Raw genomic sequence first — 12,912 nt, 5'->3', positions numbered from 1 at the left:
GGAGCCGCCGTCCTCGTTCTCAGCGGTCCCGCCCAGCGCCGGACTCGGTGAGTGCTCGCGCCGCCGCCGCCGCCGCCCCGGTGGGCTCCGCAAGGGGAGGGGGAGCGGCTCCCGGGCGCGGGCCGGAGCCCCAGCCCCTCTTTTCCGGGCAGAACCCTTCAGGCGGCTCTAGTGGGACCCCGTGTCCTAGCGCTGTCAGGAGGGAGGGGGGTCCCCGGAAACGTGCCGGACAGGGCGCCGACCCCTCTCGACTGCCCGGGAACTTCGCGTGCGTCCTTCTGGGGCAAGGCCAGGGCGCTGCCATAGTTCATTCTGAACGGAGAAACTTGGAACGGGGAGAACAGAATTTGCTCAGGGCCATTTAATGGGGAGAAAGAGGAAAACTCCTGGCATGAGAAAATTTGCTCTTGCAGAGACCAACTTTTCTTTCCCTTAAACCCCCCTGGCCCCTGTCCCAGGCCCCCCTCTTCTCCGCCCACTCTCAACTGTTGAGGCTGCTTAAGAAGGGAAATAGGGGCTCAGAGCTGCCCAGAATTCAGAATGAGCCAATTGGGAATGCAGATGTCCTTCCATTTTGCTTTTGGTAAATAAAATAAATATTGGCTTTTTGGAAAATAAGCTTCCGATTGTATTTCCTGAAGATAAAAATAATAATGGCAGAGCTGGTTTTTTTTTGTTTGTTTGTTTGTTTTTTGTTTTATTTAAATATCAGTGATGATGTTTGTCAGACTGAAAGGAGGAATGTTCCGACCCTCCCTAGGCAGGGAGGGTAAATGCCTTCAGAAAGCTTTTCCCAGGGTTGGGATTCACGCTCCAGGAACGGTCACATCTCCCAGGAGATGTGTTCACTAGGCACCTGCTTGGCATTGAGGCAGCCCTAGAACCAGAAGATGGTGGGCGAGGAGAGCGGAGGGTGGAAGATGGGCGAACTTCTTCCTGCCTGGCCACTCCTTCAAAACAGGGATCTGATGCTGTCACTTGTTTACTTAGAAACTCCTCGCTCTCCTTTTCCCACGGGATGAATGAAGCCCAAGATGCCTTATCAAATCGCGCAAGGCCCTGGACAGTCTTGCCATTCGAATTTGCTAAATCCTTCGACTCTCCTTTGCCTCCCCCCTCGCTGCCCTGAGCTGCTGGACTGCCTCTTCACACATTGGGCTGCCTTTGCTCTTGCGATCTTCTCTCCTCCCCACCTTCACCTGCCAAGTTCTGCCTCTTTGTCCAAAGATCTTCTTCTTTGAGAAGCTTCTTGAGGCCAGGAGCGGCGTCTTTACTTCCACCTGCCCTGCTACGAGGGCTCTTCCTCTCGGTTGTCTTGTGGGTCACATGCCATCTCTTTCCCCTTAGCTATCTTGTCTCTGTGTGCTTCCAGATACCCATCTCCAGAGAGGATCTTTTCCGGGGTGTTTCCTGGAGGCCTGCTTGGAGTCTCCGGCCCACCGAGGACTCTTGGCATCTCAGATTGCCCATCTCCCGTGTCCGTTTCGTCTGGTCCCCATAAGTAGTCAGTACGCTGGAACTGGCAGGTCTCACATCATTCTGGTCTCTAGTCTGCCTGCCTGTCTCTGAAAGCCCCAAAGCACCCTGGTCCTTTTTCACCTGGCCAATGTGTGCGTTGGAAGGTATATGGGATCCAGGAGGCTGTTTGCTGGGTACCTTTTAGCCACTTATTTACCATCTGGATGAAATTCAGAACCAGAAAAGCCAGTCTTCCGATTTAAGTAAAGGCATTCATGTACCTTCTGTTTGCCATTTGAAGTGCTTGGGATACAAGGAAGTCAAATCTTTACCTTTTAGGAGCTCACAGTACAGGTAAGGTGAATACAGATACATCACAAGTGCTGTGAGAATGGGATAATAATAGTACTTACTTTATTTGTCTTGTGAGAGACTATGTAGTAAATGCACTCTATGAATTATCTTATTTAATCCTTTCAACAGCCCAAGTAGGAGCTTATTCCTATTTGACGAGGGTGGAAACTGAGGCCCTAAAGTGGGCAGATGACGGAATAGTCAGTATTCGAACCTTGGCAGTCTAGTTCTAGAGTGTCTGCCACGCTGCACAGAGAGCATTCCTTCTCTGAGTGGTCCAAGAGAGCTCTCCTGGGAGGGGTCTTTGGGTCATGAAGGATACATACGAGTTTGTGTGTGGTAGACGGGGTGTAGGAGAGAAGGAGCAGCACAGGAGGGCTTGGAGGTGGAAGGAATCCACTATCCTTGGGGGAGCAGGGAGAGGTTAGACAACCGGATTGGGTAGAGGGGAGAAGGGTGGGAGATGAGATTAGCGTGAGCTTGCAGGGCTGTATGTGCTGTTTTTTGTTTGGGCAGTGGCGAGGATTTTAAAGACCATCAGGGACCTGGGCTGACTGGGCTTTGGAAAGGTCACGTAGGGGCGCTGTGAGGCCAGATGCTGATGCCACTGCAATTTGGGAGGCTATGGCCAAGCCCCACAGAGGCAGAACGATAGCCTCTTAGACTCAGAGGGAGGCCTACAGAGAATCCTCAATTTTGGGAAAAGATAAATACATGTGAGAAAAAACTCCAGCAGTGTAAAAGGGAATATAGAACATAAGTCTGCCTCCCACCCCTCTTTCTCCAGAGATGGCTGAAGTTTCCAGTTTCTGTGGCCTTACATAGACCCTGTTCCTTTATAAACACGTGTCTACCAATCCATAGTCCTCCCCCCCGTTGTACATACCAGTCACACCTTTTTCCTTTTTCCTTAGCATATTTAGGAAGTTGTTCCATATTTGTAGATATAAAGCTGTTCGTTCTTTCTGTTGACATTTTAAACTTTTTTCATTGTATGGCTGCATCATAATTTGTAACTAGTCTTTGCCTTAAGCAACATTTAAGTTTCCAGGTTTTTCTATTGCAGTGTTACAGTGAATGTCTTTGTACATAGTACTTTGTTAGGAGCTTATGTGTAAAATTATCTGAACAATGTATTTCTAGGAGTGGAATTACGGGGTCAAAGAATATATGTACATTTAAAGTTTTCAGACAGATAGCCGAATCACCACCTTTTCAAGGGGGTTGTACTAACTCAGTCATTCTCCTCCCAAAATGCAAATGAGTCTCCATGGATCTTCATCAGCGTGTGTACATCAGGATCACCTGGGATGCTTTTCAGCTATCCTAAGCCTACTGTTCCTTCACCTCCTTTCCCTCTTTCCCCCATGTGATTCTAACTGATTTCTTTTGGCTTATGGAGGGAGACATTGAGGCTCTGAAGGATAAGTGCCTTGTGTGACTTGTCAGTGTGGGTAGTGGTTGTTTTTAAGTAGTTCTGATATTTGTATTTGTCCAGCAGCTTTCACTGGAGGCCCTCAGAATTGATTTGTAAACATTGTTGCATTATTTGTCTCCACCTTCCTGTGGAAAAAATGAGCTGCAGGTGAAGTTTGAATTTGAGTTATAAGCAGGAAGCTAGCCAAATACAGAATCTTGTCTTTTTACTTCTAGTGCAGTAACTAATAAATGTTCCCAAATACCAAAGGTGAAGAAATATGTTTTTAGTGAGACTGAGTACAACAAATATAGCACTATATAACGCTAACATGATAAAACTGAACAGCAAACCTGTAAATAACCCAACATTAAAATTTGTTTTAATATATTCTCTATAGGGATGCCTGGCTGGCTTAGTGGTTAGTGCATGTTCTAACATGCAACTCTTGCTCTCAGGGTCATGAGTTCAAGCCCCACGTTGGGCATAGTGTTTACCTAAAAATACGTGTATATATATTCTCTATAGAAAAGAGAATTTATTAAATTGTAAAAGTTTAAATGTAAAATTGTATTTGCTTTATTTTTGTAAGTTTTTATCTTAATTCTAGTTAACATACAGTGTTATATTAGTTTCACGTGTACAACATATACATATATTTTTAATTCTTTTTAATCTTTTTTTTTTTTTTTTGAGACAGAGAGACAGGGAGACACAGAATTTGAAACAGGTTCCAGGCTCTGAACTCTCAGCACAGAGCCCCATGCAGGGCTCGAACCTAAGAACCATGGGATCATGGGACGCTTAACTGACTGAGCCACCTACGTGCCCCCGGTGTACAGTATATTGATTCATCAACTCCATGCATCACTTGGCACTTATCACAAGTGCACTCCTTAATCCTCATCCCCTATTTAGCTCCCCCCCCCCCCCCCGACCCAAACTATATTTACTTTATGTATTCATTTATTTTTAAGTAGGCTCCGCACCCAACAGTGGGGCTTGAACTCAGCCTTTGAGATTGAGAGTTACATGCTCTATTGACTAAGCCAGGCAGGCTTTCCTACATTTAAAGTCACATCTATTTGTGTCAGTATACAGGCATAGCTTTTTTTTTTTATAGTCTGTATACATGGAATATGGTTTTTGGATTCTTGAAGACCATCAAATATTTTATACTCATTTATGTATCTAATTTATATGTGTTTTTAAATTTTTAATAATTTTTTTTTATTTTAGAGAGAGGGAGCACAAACAGGGGAGAGGGACAGAGGAAGAGAGAAAGAGAATCTTAAACAGGCTCCATGCTCAGCTCAGAGGCTGAGGTTGGGCTCCATCTCACTAACCTTGAGATCCTGACCTGAACTGAAATCAAGAGTCAGTTGGTCAACTGACTGAGCCACCCAGGTGCCCCTCGTTTATGTATCTAATTTAAATAGCAGAATAGTAATCTATGCATTGATAACTGTAGTTTGTGCAGTCTTTTAAAATTTTTCCTTTATTCTTTTTACTATTATAAATGATACTTTATTTAATATTTTATTTTTAAGTGATCTCTGCATCCATCTTGGGGCTCAAGCTCACAACCCCAAGATCAAGACTTGCATCCTCTACTGATTAAGCCAGCCAGGTGCCCCATAAATGATCCTTTTGAGCATCTTTGTTCAAATACTTCTTTTGGATTGTTTTTTTGGACTCTTGCCTCTAAAATGGGTTCATTGAGTTAGGTTATGGCTCCAGTGCCAAATTGCTATCTGGAAAGGCTGCACTAAATTATAACATTCAGCAATTCATGTGGCCCTGTTTCCTGACAATCCAGTCAATGCGATAGCAAACAAAAGCTAATATTTGATCTTACTAATTTAACTAGAATGTAATGGTACTTTGAATTAGGTTTAATTTACACTTCTCTAGAAAGAGACCAGTAGCTTATTTAGATTTTGAAATAAGTACAGTGCTCTGTTACATATCCTATTCAAAAGTTATGTATTTAAAGACAACTCTTTCCCCCCAATGTTTTTTATTTTTGAGAGAGAGAGCGAGCATGAACAGGGGCAGGGCAGAGAAAGATGGAGACAGAGGATCTGAAGTGGGCTTCGTGCTGACAGCAGCGAGCCTGATGTGGGGCCCAAACCCACGAACTGCGATACCATGACCTGAGTAAAATCAGACACTCAACTGACTGAGCCACCCAGGCGTCTCTAAAAGCAGCTTGTTTTTGAGGAAAGACATGGTTAATAGGTCAGAAATATTGTGGAAATTTAGGTATGAAACACAAGACTAGATGTTGTTCAACTGAGAATACTAGACATTGTGCCGGGAGCTGGGGCTCTCCTAGAGTAACGTGGATGTGATGTATGTCCTTTCACATTTGGGAGCTAATGCCAGAAAAGTTCAGTGTTAGGCAGTTCTTAAAAATTTACAAAGGCCCTGAGGTGGGGAGGGGTTAGTAACTTAGGGCATTGTTTCTCTAACTTGAATGTTCACATGAACTGTGGTCGTGGTGGTGGTGGGGGACCCTGTTAAAATGCCAAGTCCTGATTCAGTAGGTCTAGAGTGGGACTTGGAATCCTGCATAACTAACCAGCTCCCTGGTGAGGCAGATGCTGCTGTGGGCGAATGGATCACATTTAGCGTAGCAAAGCCTAATTGGGGCCTTTGTGAGGAAGAGGGGTAGTGCTCCAAACTGGCCCACTGACCACACTGTAGATTCACCTGAGGGACTTAAAAGACCAGGGATGCAAATACCCCACCCCCAGGTATTTTGATTTAATAGGTCTACGGTGGGACCTGGGAATGTGTATTTTTTAACTCCCCCAGTGAGTTCAATATGCAGCCAGGGCTGAGAACTACTGGGCTAGAGAGAGGCAGGAGCCAGAGTCAAAGGGCCCTGTATGAGTGACATGCAAGGATTTTTGACTTTATCCTGAAGGCAGAGCTAAGCCAGCCAGTATAGGATTATAAGGAGGAGAGTGAACTAATCGGATTTGTAGTTGTAAAAATTTCACTATTGCTGCAATCTGGAGCTGGTAGTTTTCAAAATGGGGTAGGTAAGATGATTCACTGGGATGCTGGAAGAAAATTTTAGAGCTTTTTATCATTTTTACCTATAAAATGATAAAGTGTTAAATTTAGGTATTGTCACTGGCATCTTCTTGGGTCTGTAAGTCAGTGTTAATGTGTTAACTGTAGAACTTTGGGTGTCCTGAAGGAGGAGCAGGGAGTTCGGCCCTGAGCAAGCAGGTCCATAATCATACATTTGCTTTCAGTGTATTACACCATTGATAACAGTTTGTTAGTTTTTATTAAACTAACCTTCACAAAATGGACTAGTGGTTTAAAGCAATTTCTGCAGAGAAACCAGCGACTGAAGAAAATATGAATAATGCAAGCACAAACAATGCAGAACTGACCCTTGTTCAGCTCTTACAAACTCTTGGTGAGCTATTAAATCCGATTAAATAAGTCAGCCCTTAAATATATTGCAAAGTATCAAGAGGCCTATTTAAAGCATGAATTTACATCCTCTGTCATTGATGGGAATCTCGTTTTTTAAGAGTAGGTAGAACCCTGAGATATGAAATAATGAAATACAAGGCTCTCATTAGTACCAAGACATTTGAAAACTAAGCATATGGAACATAAAGAGAAGCTCTACATTTTTCTTTTTCAAGTGATGTTTAAAGTCATAGGCTATTGAATCAGAGGCTTTACACAACTTTATTAACCTAGTGATTGAAGTATATATTTTGAGGTTTCTTGTTCTTATGGAAGACAAAAAGACACATACCACTGACAGGTTCTTCCTGTTGTGCCCCACCCCCCAAATGGCTTCCTTTAAAAAAAAGAGTATGGAAACAATATGTCAAGAGACCAAAATGCATTCCTTTTTCAGCAAATTCTCTTGTATGATGAATAGAAAATGTTGCTGAAGGTTTGAACAATATTAGGACAAATTTTTTTGTGTGGGAGGTTTGCTATATATGTGGTTATAAAAATATAGAAGCTTGTATCATGTCTTAGTATTTGCTAGGTTTTCTTTTAATAATTACATCACCCTACCCCCACCCCAAAGTACATCTTTTGTGAGCTACTGGAGGAAGATTGTACTGAAGAAGACATATTCTTAATAGTAAATGATTGCCTTCATGACACTGCTGTGTGGAATAATTGTCTAAATGTAAACTACTGATAGAGCAGTTGGCTTTGACTGAATAAAAGGATGAAATTAATTCACTGTCTCTTCATGGACTTTGAGGCAGGTTATCATTTGTTGGGTATGTTGTAGTGTTGATGTTATACATTTTTCTTTTACAAAAAAATTGCTGACTTTTTCTGTGTGTGCTACCTGGCAAATTAATATCCTTAATCTGTCTCTTCAAGTAAAGATTTATTTCATTAAAAAAATTTTTTTTATGTCTTTATGTTATTTTGAGAGAGAGTCAGAGAGTGAGTGGGGGAGGGGCAGAGAGAGAGACAGACAGACAGACAGACAGACAAACAGAATTCGAAGCAGGCTCCAGGCTCTGAGCTGTCAGCACAGAGCCCGACATGGGGCTCGAACCCATGGACTGTGAGATCATGACGTGAGCTGAAGGTTGGATGCTTAACCAACTGAACCACCCAGGCGCCCCAAGGTGTTGTAGTATGTATTGGTACTTAATTGCTTTTTGTATCTGAATGATACAGTGTTCCATTATATGAATATACCACATTTTGTTTATCCGTTAATCGGTTAGTGAACATTTGGATTGTTTCCACTTTTTGCCTATTATGAATAATGCTGTCCTGAACATGTACAAGTTTCTTTGTGGACATATGTTTTAGTTTCTCTTGGGTACATACTTGGGAGTTGAATTGCTGGGTTAAATGGTAAAAGCTCTTTAACTTTTAGAGGAGCTGCCCAAACTGTTTTCTAAAGCAGATGTGCCATTTTACAGTTCCTAGCAGCAGTGTGAGGGTTCTGTCTCCATACCCTCAACAGCGCTTGTTTTTTTTGTTTTTTTTTTTAAGGAGACTCCATACCCAATGTGGGGTTGAAATTCACAACCCTGAGATCAAGAATTGGGGGCTCCACTGGCTGAGCAAGCCAAGTGCCCCCCTGTCTTCTTGATGAAGCTATCTTAGTGGGTGTGAAGTGGTATCTCATTGTGGTTCTTATTTGCGTTTCCCTGATGATTCATGATGTCATTGTTATTTTGTTGCACCTATAAAAACCTCTCATAACTCAACACATGAAAAACTTGGAAACATAAATTTGTTATCTGATAAAAATCTCCAGATGTATTTCTAAAAAATTTCCAGATGATCTAATGAAATAAAGGACCTAGACATTGATCATCAGGGGTTGTTAAAACCATTAGGGAACTTTATAATAGAAGGATCAGACTGACAGTCTTATGATTAGTCATGGCACTTGCAAAATGGATACAGCTAAACCTTATGCTCCTCCAGTGTTGTACAGTAGGAAAAACATAACACCATTCGTGAAATATTCTCCCCCAAACAAAATAAAGTCAAATCCGACTCTTATTAAATTTCTAGATCTAACAATGAGTTTACAGAATGTAGTTAGAAAATCATACTGTGAGAAATTCTATAGATACACCCAGTTACTTCAAATAATGCAAAAAAAAAGGAGAATTATTACAGATTAGAAAAGACTTGAGACATTAACTCAGTGTAATATGTAGTCTTGTTTAGATCCTGTTTCATATAAATCAACTGTAAAAAGATATTTATGAAACCATTGGCAGTAATTTGAATATCATTATATATTCGATGATTTTTAAACAATTATAATTATTTTAAAATATGGTAATAGTATTGGAGTTCTATTAAAAGGCAAAATAAGTACTGGAGTATTTATGGATGAAATAATAGGATGTCTCAAAATTGTTTTAAAATAATTCATCGTGGGAGTACCCGGGTGGCTCAGTTGGTTAAGTGTCCAACTTTGTTTAGCTCAGGTCATGATCTCACAGTTCTCTGAGTTCGAGCCTTGCCTCCAGCTCTGTGGTGACAGCTCAGAGCTGGGAGCCTGCTTTGGCTTCTCTCTCTCTCTCTCTCTCTCTCTCTCTCTCTCTCTCTGCCCCTCCCCCACTCTCACTCTGTCCCTCTCAAAAATAAATAAAAACATTAAAAAAAAAAATTCATTCTGGGGCCACCTGGGTGGCTCAGTCAGTTGTGTGTCCAGCTCAGTTTGTGGGATCGAGCCCTACATAGGGCTCTGCACTGACAGCACGGAACCTGTTTGGGATTCTGTCTCTTCCTCTCTCTCCTTGCCCCTCCCCTGTTCGTATGCATGTGTGTGCATGCTCTCTCAAAATAAATAGACTTAAAAAATAATAAGTCATTGTGTTTGGTCATTTATAGATGATTTGCCATATTTTGATAGTTACCAAAGCTGGATATAGGTATAAAAGAGTTTATTATAGACTTTGCACTTTTTTGGTGTGTTTTAAAATTTCTATAGTAAAAAGTTAAAGAAAATACTTTAAGTGAATACTTTTAGTAGAGTTTCAAATCCATTTGTTAGGAATGCAAAATGTAACATCTTCTGATTAGTTTTCAAGAGAATTCTATCAGGGAGATGGACATTTGCCAGCCATATTTAAAGGGAAATGTTTGTATAATGGTTGGGGTTGGAAAAAGAAGTATCATGATTTAGTAAGCACTGCTGTAGTGCTCCTTCCTTTTGGACCCATATTCCTTCTTGGCTGTGATAGCCATTAGCCACGCATTGATTTGAGATGAGCTTTAATTTTTTTAAAAATTTCTTTATTTATTATTGAGACAGAGAGAAATAGCATGAAAGGGAGAGGCTCAGAGAGAGAGGGAAACACAGAATCCGAAGCAGGCTCCAGGCTCTGAGCTATCAGCATAGAGCCTGACACAGGGCTTGAACCCACAAACTGTGAGATCATGACCTGAGCTGAAGCCGGTCGCTTAACCACTGAGCCACCCAGGCACCCTTGAGACGAGGTTTTAGATTGCTCTGTCATCAAGTATTAGGATGAGGTTTTTCAAGCATGGTGAGAAATATTTGGTTATGGATCACATGAATATTTTAAAAATAAGTTTAATATTAATATTTTAGTGATAGTAATAGTTTTTATACTTACCCATATAGAAATCATTCTTGTGATCATTATTTTGTTACATTTGAAAATGAATGCTTTGTAGCAATCACATATATTAGTACCTTTGTCATGTGTGTAGGTGAGCATTTGTTGGGGATGTGCACATTGATTGATTGGCTGGTGTGTAGTCAGAAGGTTTGTCATTACAGTGGAGAATGAGCTGGGCAGAGTATAGAGACTAATTTGGTGATTGTTAGAGCAGATTTGGCCGGGAATGATGACATTCTGGACTGGTTTGGGATAGGGGGAGTGGGGATAGTGATGGGGATGGGAAATTGCTGGTAAGTATGATTTAAGCAATAGAAATATTAGTAGGGTTCCAGAATCCTGGCTTTTTAGAAGAGATGATTGTCAATGAACTGAGCTTCTGTGTGTGGGAAGAATTTGAAACCTCACTATGATGAATTGTGCAAGTCTCAAATATTGATTGACAGGTAGCTTAACCAGCAATTAGCTTTCAAACATTGGTTGACCGGTGACTTAATATAATGCTGTAAATACATTAATACTGCCTGTTAATAAAGAGAATGTCTTCCATTGATGTATCAGCAGTACTGTTACCAGAGCAATGTGGAATAGTTCCAGGACTTTCAACTGTTCTCTTCTAAAAGGAACTGGGGGAGGGGTGGTGGAGCTCATACAGGGATGCTTCTGTTCTTCTGGTGGTCCTCTCCATGTCTCCAGTGATGTGAAGCTTTACTCACCTCTCAGGGAGTGAGGCCAGTCCCTGATTTAGTACCTCTGTCTGCTTTCTCTGTGAGACCACTGCTCTTCGGTGCTCCTTACTGCCCGACTGAACCTGCTTACTTTGTTAACGGGCTAAATTCACAGTGACTTCCAGCTGGGGTGTCTCTCTTTACCCAGTCTGCGGTGCTAGCCTGGCCCAGTGTCTTGCTACTAGTTGCTGCTAGTCATAAAAGACTCTTTTTCGTCTTGTAGTTCATACCCAGTTAGCAGTAGTGCTGTTGGCAGCAGCTGTGACCCTCTCAGGCAGTGGTTCTTATTAGTGGCTGTCTAGAGAGGCAAGGCTGTCTACCCAGGAAGAGGAGGCAAGTCTGAAAAAGTTTTTTGTTTTTTGTCATGTTAAATGTTTATTTATTTAGTTTGGCAGAGGAGAGAGTTCGCAGGAGCAAGTGGGGTGGGGGGCAGAGAGAGAGGAGAGAGAGAATCCCAAGCAGGCTCCATGGTGTTAGCAAGAAGCCTGACTTGGGGCTTGATCCCACAAACCACAAGGTCATGATCTGAGCTGAAATCAGAGTCAGATGATTAACTGACTGAGCCACCTAGGCACTCCGTTTTTCTTTTTTTAAACAAACAAACAAACATGGTTTTATGTTTTTTAGTCAGTGTATTTTTAAATTTTGCTTCATTTAAAATCTTGTATGCATTTGAATAATTAGTACATGTACATGTTAAAATATTCCCATCATATTAAAAATACACAATAAAAGGTAATTCTCCCCCATCTTCCAAGTACCCTCTTCAGAGGCATCCCCAGGTACTATGAAACTTGTAAAGCCTTCCATAAATAGCACATGCCCATCCGGTGTGTTTCTTAAGTTTGACATTTCAGCTAATGTTGAAGGATCGAATGAGCGTTTTATGTTTCATCAAGGGGGTGAGTGTTAAGGCAGAGAGCGGTGTGCTGTTCTTACCTGCGGGTGAGTGGGGTTAGGTGGAGTTCAGTTGTTTCTCCAGTGTTAGTGGGAGAGATTGCTTAAACAGTTGACACTTAACTCAGTTACACTTAGTTTTCAGAGGTTCTACTTTGAAGGAGGCTCTTGTAGAGCAGGTAGTGGTTAACAGAGCAGCTCACTTATCTCTGTGTTGTTTTAATGTCTGAGTGGGGCTTTTGTGCTCAGAAAGGACTACTTGAAATTACTTGGGTTTAAATTAATATTCATTTGATTTAAGTGGCAAATAAAATTTTCATTTTCCGTTGGTCTTGTAAGCATTGTAATTTTTGTATAGAAATAAGACCAATAATGTTTACTTGCTCTTTAATTACTGTTAATTCAAGCTTAACAGATTAAATTCCTCCATATTCCTTTGTTAGGGAATTAAATTTCCTTAGCTGTTTAAAATCCCTTTATACATTCAGTCTGTCAAGCACAACCAGTCCTTGATAGGTCAGAGTTACCACCTTAACAAGCAGAATCTCCTTAGGCACTCAAGCAATGCTGAGAGTTAAACTTACCAATTTAGTAAAGCAGACTCTCTTAAGACTTCCAGTGCTTTTCATTAGCTGAATCTGAATTACCAACGTTTAAAAACCACATATCCTAACTTAACCAAAAATACTAGTACTGTGGGTATGATATACCTCATTGTGTTGTTCCTATCTTTTGCTTCCAGAGTTGTAATGTCATTTACCCAATTAAGGAGGAAATGGGAAATGTAGAAAGGATGGGAGAGGGAAAAGAATGGAGTAAATGTTATAAACTGTACAGTTACTCCTCCAACTGTCTTGCCAGAAGTTCTGTGACACACTGTCCTGTTTTTTCCTCTCCCTCTCTGGCCACTCCTCAGTTCCCTTAGGCC

The 12,912-nt window shown here is 41.5% G+C and overlaps 1 protein-coding gene across 2 annotated transcripts in view; it reads left to right on the top strand.

Annotated features, from left to right (window-relative positions):
* The window catches only part of PTPRA (protein tyrosine phosphatase receptor type A), a 164,653-nt gene continuing 151,741 nt past the window's right edge, over positions 1-12,912 (top strand). For both annotated transcript variants that reach the window (XM_029916697.1, XM_029916696.1), the window contains exon 1: positions 1-47. The gene's annotated coding sequence lies outside the window, so the exon portion shown is untranslated. The remainder of the gene's footprint in view (positions 48-12,912) is intronic.

This window comes from Suricata suricatta, chromosome 12 (assembly GCF_006229205.1).
Source record: "Suricata suricatta isolate VVHF042 chromosome 12, meerkat_22Aug2017_6uvM2_HiC, whole genome shotgun sequence".
Taxonomy (NCBI): domain Eukaryota; kingdom Metazoa; phylum Chordata; class Mammalia; order Carnivora; family Herpestidae; genus Suricata; species Suricata suricatta.
This window is presented reverse-complemented; position numbering and strand designations above follow the sequence as displayed.